At 45.2% G+C, this 8,836-nt stretch overlaps 1 long non-coding RNA gene across 3 annotated transcripts; it reads right to left on the bottom strand.

Annotated features, from left to right (window-relative positions):
- Positions 1 to 2,328: 2,328 nt before the first annotated feature.
- On the bottom strand, positions 2,329 to 8,161 carry LOC116579607. Of its 3 annotated transcripts, XR_004281348.1 has the most exons (4): positions 7,883 to 8,161; positions 5,790 to 5,885; positions 4,475 to 4,547; positions 2,329 to 2,636 (listed from the first exon to the last, which is right to left on the bottom strand). It is a non-coding gene; the product is annotated as an uncharacterized LOC116579607 (long non-coding RNA). The 3 variants fall into 3 exon arrangements; XR_004281346.1 differs by lacking the exon at positions 7,883 to 8,161 and having other exon boundaries at positions 2,329 to 2,633; positions 5,790 to 5,970; XR_004281337.1 differs by lacking the exon at positions 7,883 to 8,161 and having other exon boundaries at positions 5,790 to 5,970.
- Positions 8,162 to 8,836: the final 675 nt, after the last annotated feature.

Here is an 8,836-nt window from a genome sequence, read left to right on the forward strand (position 1 = left end):
CTGACCTCCCTGATCTGCAGCTCTTGGGCTCAGATGCTTGAAAAGTGCGAATGGTCAGGTTGGCCTGCAGGCAAACCCCTGGAGTGCTGTTATAGGGTGATCCTGACTCACTGCCCATTTCACCGGTGGCCACATTCAGAAATGCCAACCTGTGTGGTAACACAGGGGAGTGCTCTTCATTTGGAGACTTCCCAGATGGTGGGGCACCTTGCTACACATCTAGGGATGTGGGTACCATTCCTCATTCTTGGTATGTATGAAGTTTTGTGTCCCCTGTAGGGATCAGGGCTTTGTAAATGACAGAAACCCAACCTGAGCTAACTTGAGCAAAAGGAAAGTTTATTTTCTCTTCTAAGAACATGGTGGAAAAAGCTGTGGTCTTACTGGCCTCTGGTTGCCAGGATTCAGGAATATCAACACCATTAAGTGTTTGTCTGTTCCTCCTTTTCCTTCTGTGATGCTGGAATTTCAGAAGAGGCAGCTGAGGGCTTACAGTGCTCAGGAAAAGATTCTCTTGCCCGGTGTTGGGCCATGGATCTTTCCTGAAATGATCAGTGTGGCCAGGAAAGGGAGGTGTGGGCCCTTGGTCTGGCCCAGCCTGTCCAGAGGACCACCACCAGGGTAAGGGCAAGTGGGTAGTGTTTTTGGAAACTCTACCAAAATCATGCGGTTGAAGGGAGAACAGGGTGGGGTGACTTTTACCAAAGGCCATTAGGCAGAGCAGAAGAACAGATTGGCACCATTTTCTCCTGCCCTTTGGTTCAGAGCCAAAGCAGAGTACTTTGCCTGGTGTTACCTGGTTGTGGTTGTGGCACCAAGTGCTGCCTCCTTCTCCCCTTCCTTTTTCTAGGAAATGACTTGTTCCACCTGGATGTCTTTGTGAATTTTAAATCAACCATCCTCTTCTTGAATTTGTGGCTACTGACCAGTTTGTCTTACATACATCCATTTGCATATTTATTCCCTAATTCAACAAACTTTAATTGAATTCTATGTGTTGGTGGGTCTGCTCTATTACCATTATTGTGGGATTAGAGATTCGAGATTTATAAATATTTGTTGCTGTAACATAAATCTCCTGGAAATAGCTCAAGCAGAACAACAGGATTCAGTTCGGGTACAAGGGGGAACCAAAACCTCAGGAAAGGGACAGAAACAGGCTTAGAAAGCACTGGTGGGTTCCCCTGTACCTCTTGTGTCTGCTTCTGCCAGGGGACTGACTCTCCCACTGGCCACGTGTGTCATGGGCCCATCTTTTGAGCTCATGCATTATAGTTTCGGACACCTGGAGAGACTAGTTAGTTGGCTAGAACCACAAACTTGATGGCTTGAACAATAGAAAGGTACTGTCTCACAGTTCTGGAGCCTAGAAGTCCCAAATCAAGACGTCTGCAGGATTGGCTCCTCAGAAGACTCTGAAGGACACTCCTATCCCTCTCTCTTGGGTTCTGGTGGCTTGCTGGTGACTTTTGTGTTCCATGGCACGTAGAAATGTCCTTTGACCTCTGCTTCCACTGTCACGTGGTGTTCTTTCTGTGCATGATGTCTCTCCGTCTACATTTCCATTTTTCTTAAGGATACAAGTTGCATTAAGGCCCACCCAGGTAACCTCATCTTAATTAATTCTGTCTGCAGTAATCCCATTTCCAGATAAGGTCACCTTCTGAGGTACTGGATGTTAGAACACTGGCACATGAATTTGGCAGGGGGGGATGTGATGAAGCCTGTAACACAAACTGATTTTCCTTTTTTGTCCAAATTCCAAGCTCCCAGAAGAAGGAAGCTGACTGGTCCATCTTGGGTCAGAGAGCAGGTGTCTACTCCCAGTTGAATCAACATGATGATTTGATGGTGCAGGAAGGTGGCAGGCACCTCTGTGGATTGGGGAGCTTTCCAGAAACCACAGAAAGGGTCTGTTAGCTTTGCACATTGCCTTCTCCCATCCACTTCTAAACTGCTAATGCCCGTCAGCAGTCATTTATTATTAGCAGCTTGGGAATGAAAGAGGAGAGCTGTTCAGCTGTGTCTCTGTCAATCCGGGAAACAAAAGTCAGGCTTACCCTGACCAAACTGGGACCCAGTCACATTCCCTGAGCTTTGCTCTACCTGGCAAAATGTGCTGCATTTACTCAAATACTTGTTCTCCTTTCTTACGTTCCCTAAGAAAGGAACAAACTTTGCTGGGGATTATAAATGTTCATTAAAACAACAACAACAACAACAAAAACCTAGATAACACAAACTAGAAGAAGAAAGTATGAAGCACCCCTAATCCCACCTACTTGAAATAAACACTATTAACAGTTTGATGCACTGTCTTCCAGACTGTTGTCATTTATCAATAATTGTATACACATGTATATGCATGCATGCATATGTTAATAGGCTCATATCACCTGGAGAATTGTGGCTTTTTTACTTTCTTATTGATACCATTCCGTATTAATCTGTATGAATGTACATCAACTTTGTAGAATAGCTCCATAGCATTTTTATGTATGTATCCATTCTATTGATGGGTATTTCAGGTTCCTTTCCACTCTCTTTTTTAGCAGCAGTATGTTAGCCATTATCCTTGTCTGTGTATCTTTATGAATTGCTGGAAGGAGCGTCTCCAGGTCAGAGTGTGAGCTCTGCTGCGAGATGAAGAAATGGTAGAAGAGGATTAGCAGCAGACAGGTCATCCCAGCCCTCTGCCTCACCTTTCTCAACACACACACACACACACACACACACGCACGCACGCACATTTAGAGAAAATCTGCTTCTGAGTTGAGGTTCAGGAGATAAGAGAATGCCAGTTTCCCTGGTAGGGGCTCTCTCAGTGGGAGTTTGCATCAGGCTGTTCCTGTTAGGGGGTGGTGGGAGGGGCTCTCCTTTGCTCTCATACATCAATTTACAACCTTCAGCCTTGTATCCCTGCAGCTGGAGGCACAGACCCACGATCGGACTCCTACCCATTAGAGTCAACGGGGATGCGTTTTCCTATTCTGTTTACCAGCTCGTTGTAGGTTTTTTTTTCTTCCTGTTCCTCTGTCTAGGTTGAAATCTTGTTTGTAAGATGGCCTGATGCCTGCGGAGCCCAAACTGGGTGCCAAGCAGAGCAGGTGGTGGGTCGGCTGTGGCCCCAGAGGCTGAGAGCAGGTGGGTTTTATGCTGACTGGCATGGGCAGGGGGTTTTTGCCTTTAAAGCCACCCAAGAACCAACAAAAATAGCAATAAGAGCTAAATTCAGTGGCCCCTGGCTCTCTAGGGAAATGTCTCAGCATCCCTGATTTTAAAGGTCTTTGCATTGAACAGAGGGCTTGATGTGTGGTGCTTGATTTAAGCCGGTTGTATTCACAATGTCCACCAAGTCTGCTTTCAAATCCCCTACCCGTGCCAGATGATAAAAAATCAGGCAGTGGTGATGTCTGGGTTGAAAGACAGTCCCCCGTAGGTCTTTGTTTTCTGGGATATTTGTAGTTCCCTAAATCTTGGCTTATTTGTCTTTGGGTTTGGGGAGCCTGTAGAGGAACTCTGTGGGTAGGGGCAAGGAAGGCTGCGTGTGTGTGTGTGTGTGTGTATGTGTGTGTGTCTGCCCGCGTGTGTTGCACACCCACAGGCACAGCTCACAGCTGTCAGGCATCCTCTTAGGGCATTGTCAAGGGAGGTTAACCCTGGTGCAGTCATACAGCTTCTTAAAATCTTCATACAAAAATCTATTCTTGAAAGGGTCCCCACACTCATCCCACACCCTGTCATTCATCCTCAGGGTATCGCAGTTAGGGACAGGCTTCATTTCATGACAGCTGTTCATCTCCTCGTGGGCCACAGGGACCTGCAGCAGCCAAAGGGTAGCAGAGTCCATGAGGCCCTGGGACCCCCAGTATGAGAGGGAAGAGGGTCAGCCAGCACAGTTTTGAGAAAGCTCAAGTAACAGGATGTGAAGTTGGAGAATTAGATGAAGGGAACCCGGAGAGATTTTTTTTTTTTTTTTTTAAAGTGCATGGCCCAAGTGTTTTTGGAGAGAGATTGGTCTATGCTAATTTTTTAAAAAGATTTTATTTATTTATTTGACAGACTGAGATCACAAATAGGCAGAGAGGCAGGCAGAGAGAGAGGAGGAAGCAGGCTCCCTGCTGAGCAGAGAGCCCGATGTGGGGATCGATCCCAGGACCCTGGGATCATGACCTGAGCCGAAGGCAGAGGCTTTAACCCACTGAGCCACCCAGGCACCCCTGGACTATGCTAATTTTATACTTTATAAGGAAAATTCTATGTACCCAGAGCTCACCAGGTATCAGGCACCAGGGCTAAATGCTTTATGTGCATCATCTCATTAAGTACTCGTAAAAACCTCTTTTACTCTCATTATTATTCCCATTCCCCAGACAAGAAAGCTGAGTCTGGAAGAAGCTCCATCGTTTGCCCGGATCACACAGTGGACGCAGAGCTGGGCCGTGATTTCAGTCCTGTCGTCCTCAGCACCCACCTGGGCTCTTTACCACCACCCTCCAAGGCTCCAGGAGTTTGTACGCCGTCTTTGGTTTCGGTGAGATGCTTTCCTGTGCAATAAGTGAAGAAGGCGAGGGGAACGTGATCTCACCAGCAGTATACTTTGTTTCAATAATGGGCGAGAAGCTAGCAATAATTATTCATAATAGTAGTTAAGAGTTAATTGAGCGTGGCCCAGGGGCCAGCTTTTCCACTAAGGCCTTGACATGTATTATCTCATTCAATCCCACCCAATAACCCTATGGAATAGATACTGTGATGATCCCTGCAATTTCCATCACTTTTACCTGCTTTCCTTCTGTTTTGTTGTGAACCCGCTACCCTCGCCCCACCCCCCTGTGAGTATTAGCCATTAGAAGCTTCATGAAGGTAGGGACCATATCTGCTGCCTCACCACCATGTTGCTGCCATCTCCCCCAGGGCTTAGCCAATGCCGGGGATCCAGGAAGCCACTGCTGAATCCAAGAATGAAGCAGTATCTTAGATAGGCAGTCAGGGAAGCCCCGAGATGGGAGGTCACTAGCCCAAGACCTCAGGTCTCAGCTCGTACACAAGGGGCTTAGGAGCACTTGGATACTCTGTCTCCAGAGTTACGAACTTCACTTGTTGACTTCGGGAGGGCTAATGTGAGTGGTTATAATTAGGGGAACTGAGAACATTAGGAAGGTTTTCAGAGGGTAAACATTTGACCCATTCTGCCTTGGATAGGCAGTGTGTATCCACCATGGAGTTCCATGAGCTGGCTCGTGTCCCAGAGAACAGGACTTCTTACGTGCGGTCAGGTTTGCCTCCTTCAAGTCCGTGGACTGTCATGGTTGGAGCATCCCTATTCCTGCTTAGGAGTGGGAACAAGCTATTCTTTAAAATTCTTTTGTATCAAAACAGGGAAATATCAAGGTTCCTATGCAAAGACTGTGCAAACTCTTTGCAGGAAGGGCCCCAGTTTTCTCGGCACTTCTTGCTCTGAAGTTGGTCTTTCAATGAACCCATTTAAAATCCTGCCCTGTGTCTCTACAGGCTAGACCACTGTGCCCCAGGCATGTCTTTCTCTAAAACCAGCAGGGCAAAGCTCAAGGAATTTTCAACGAAAAGCTCTGGGATTAGTGCACCAGGGACCCTAGAGGCTACTGTGTCCCCCTGCTGCACTGAGATGGGGATTGATGAGTCGAGGCCAGGATGGACCAAGACGATACTCATCTGAGCTTCAGAAAACAAGTAGCCAAACTTACGAACAGGTGCCAGGTTCTTTTTGCCTTGTACAGTTCAGTCACTTGACTCTATTAAGTACGCACCAAGTCCTTGCTCTGATCAGGTGGCATGCGATGGAAGAGTTTACAGACGAGGGCACTCATGACGTCTGTGGCTGGAAAATTCTGTGTTGTAAAGGGCTGTCATGGACATTTTAGAATCTAGAGCAGTATCCTTGGCCTCCGTTCACTAGATGCCAATAGCAACTCTTTCCCACTTGTGACACATGAAAATGTCACAAGACATTGCTACCTGTCCCTGGGGAGGCAAAAATCCCCCTCATTGAGAACTACTGTGCTAAGAGATTTACATGCATCTTGGCATTTAATCCTCCACACCCGACCCGTTATTATTCCCCGTTTTGCAGGGGTGAGGCCTGCAGCATAGGGAAGCTTAGCGTTGTATCCGATGTCTCGGTGGTAGCGCATGTTTAGCTGGAGCTGACATCTTTAACCGCCGAATTCTGTCACACTGAGAAGTACGGGGCATCTTACTACAAAACCATGCTGTCTGCCTTCTCTGAGCAATTTCTGTTCTATTTCTGTTCCTTTATTTGTTTAACACATATTTTTGGAGCATCTGTGATGTGCCAGGCAGTGTTCTGGTTGCTGGATGGGATAATGCAATGAATGAAATCACATAAATCCCTGCCCCGTGGGATGTGGAAAGTGCACATGTGCGACATCTTGTTGCCTGTGCCCTCAGGACAAGTGAGGTGGCATTGTGGCCACATCACCCCCACAGGTGACAGCTTAAGTTGACATTTGGCTTTTCTTCCTGATAGTACTGTTATTTTTTTCTAATAGTGACCCCCATTTAAGAGTTTTCCTCCAGCCAAGCTTTGAATTCCTGAAATTTAGCTTTTAAAACTAAGGCTCCGTGTGGTTCTGGTGGAAATGCAAGTAAGACTCAGGAAGGGAAGGCATATTTATTTTTAATGCAATATTGCAAACTAGCTGCTCAGCATTTTTTCAGGTCTAATCAGGTAAATTTTTTTTCTTGCTTTCTCTTCCTTCCTGGGTAAGCGATGAGGTTTTGATGTTCTTGCAAGTCATTTAATAATAGAGGCACGGATCTAGCCTGTTTTAACTCCCTCTTAATGGGCTGGAGTTGATGTTGTGATTTTTTTTTTTTAAAGGAGAATTTTGTTTCATTTTAGGTCCGATGTGAATTTTTGCCATCAGAGCACACACATAAGTTTCTAACACTTATGGAAGTCTTTTGATAAATGGCACCATAAACGCAGGCAATTTTCTACATCTTGTTCGTCAGCTTTTGAAATTTACAAGGTTTCTCTTTAATACAATTGTCTATGCCAGCTAACAGGCGGTTTTATGGTCTCTGCGTATCTATCATTAGGATAAAAAAATCTTCACCTTAGATTCTTTATTCTCACAGGAACATAAATAATTCCAAATAACTAGCAATATGTTGGCCACAATTTGATTTGGTAGCTCTGGGGAAATAGCTCCTATTTTGCTAACTGTTAAGCCCCTTTCTGCAACATACATTTGAGTTTTAAAAGGCCTGGGCAGATTCTGAAATGTGTGCTATCAGTCTGATGCATGTATACAGAAGTGTCCAAATGCAGTTTTGAAACAGTCATGATGTGACTGGAGTTGCTCTGAACCCTTTGCACACCTTTATCTTAGGCTACGATGGGGGAGGGAAAGAGAAATGTGTTCAGGGAGGGCAGGCTTTCAGGTTCTGTCATAGGTCACAAATGCATAGAATTGTTGAAAGTTGATTTATGTTTCTATTATATTGGGACAATCTGTCAAACAGTTTGTCATCCTTTTAAGACAAGCAGATCAAATCAGTTTCCCCCCAAATGCCTGCATTTACCTGTTAGGATAATTTTTACCAGTTTTTAAAAAAATAGACTTTGGCCCCTATACTATATACACCTCACTAATTGTTACCACAGGCATGGGACAGTGACTGCCAACTTGATTCCTGGGCCGTGTCCGCATACCACAGTAGGACACATTCATCCTCAACGGTCAGCACAAACAAGAGTCACCTCCTTCTTCCTGTCCTCCTCTGAGGTTACTAAACTTCTTCCTAATCAGACACCACCCAGGGAGAGGAGAATGAAGAAGAGGGAATCAGCATTTATGCAAAAGAGACAGTCCACCTGAAAACAGCTGTCTTAAACAGGAAGGGTCTGAGTTACTTTTACTTGGCAAGTTTAAGTTTCTCTCCCTTACTAGGACGAGGGTGTGGCTTGTCGTCCAACTTTCTCAGCAGCAGAATCCTGATTTTCAGCTGTGTATGCTGCTAACCAACCACAAGATTATACCACCACCACCCCTGTAGTCACAGGTGACCGTGTCTCAGCCAGTAAGATGGAAATAGAAATACTATGTGGCTCTCCCATAAAAATCTCTTCAAAAGGTATAAGCAGAGACTTCTCTCCTTCCTCTATCTTGTTGCTAGGAGCTTGGCTGTGATATCTGGTATCCCAGCAACCATTTTGGTCCATGAGTCAATGGCCACACTCTAAGGAAGGAGAACAAATAGCTAGGAACAGCCAGGATCCCTAACGACTTTGTGGTACTACCGTATCAGCCCTAAACCTTCCATCTCAGACTTCTTTTAACATGAGAAAAAAAAAAAGTTAACTTAATCTCCTTTCACTCTCCTTCATTATCCTATTACCCATTGCGACTGTATACAGTTGAGGAGGTTTGATAAAGTGGTTTGTGAGCAATATGTAAGAAATAAGTAAGAAACGTATAATATTTTACACACTTAAGATACAACATATCCCTATATAACACATATTTCTATAAAATATATATAAAAAATATCTCCAGTTACACATATATTTATTTTGCTATATTTTCTGATCTGTTGGTAACAAGGCTTGCACTGGTTCCCTGCTGCTGCTGACTACAGACTTGCTCATGCCTTCTGGTCATGAGATCTCTTACTCTCTCCTGATCTGCCACAGAGGAGGACCCTAGACCCATATCTTTTACCCTATTTGCCTTCATCCCACCCTAAACACTTGTCTCAGAAAGGTGGGTCTCCCCACATTTCTATGGCATGCAGGGTGCTGGCCCCCACATTCCTGCCACCTCCTTCT

Source organism: Mustela erminea, chromosome 1 (assembly GCF_009829155.1).
Source record: "Mustela erminea isolate mMusErm1 chromosome 1, mMusErm1.Pri, whole genome shotgun sequence".
Lineage (NCBI taxonomy): Eukaryota > Metazoa > Chordata > Mammalia > Carnivora > Mustelidae > Mustela > Mustela erminea.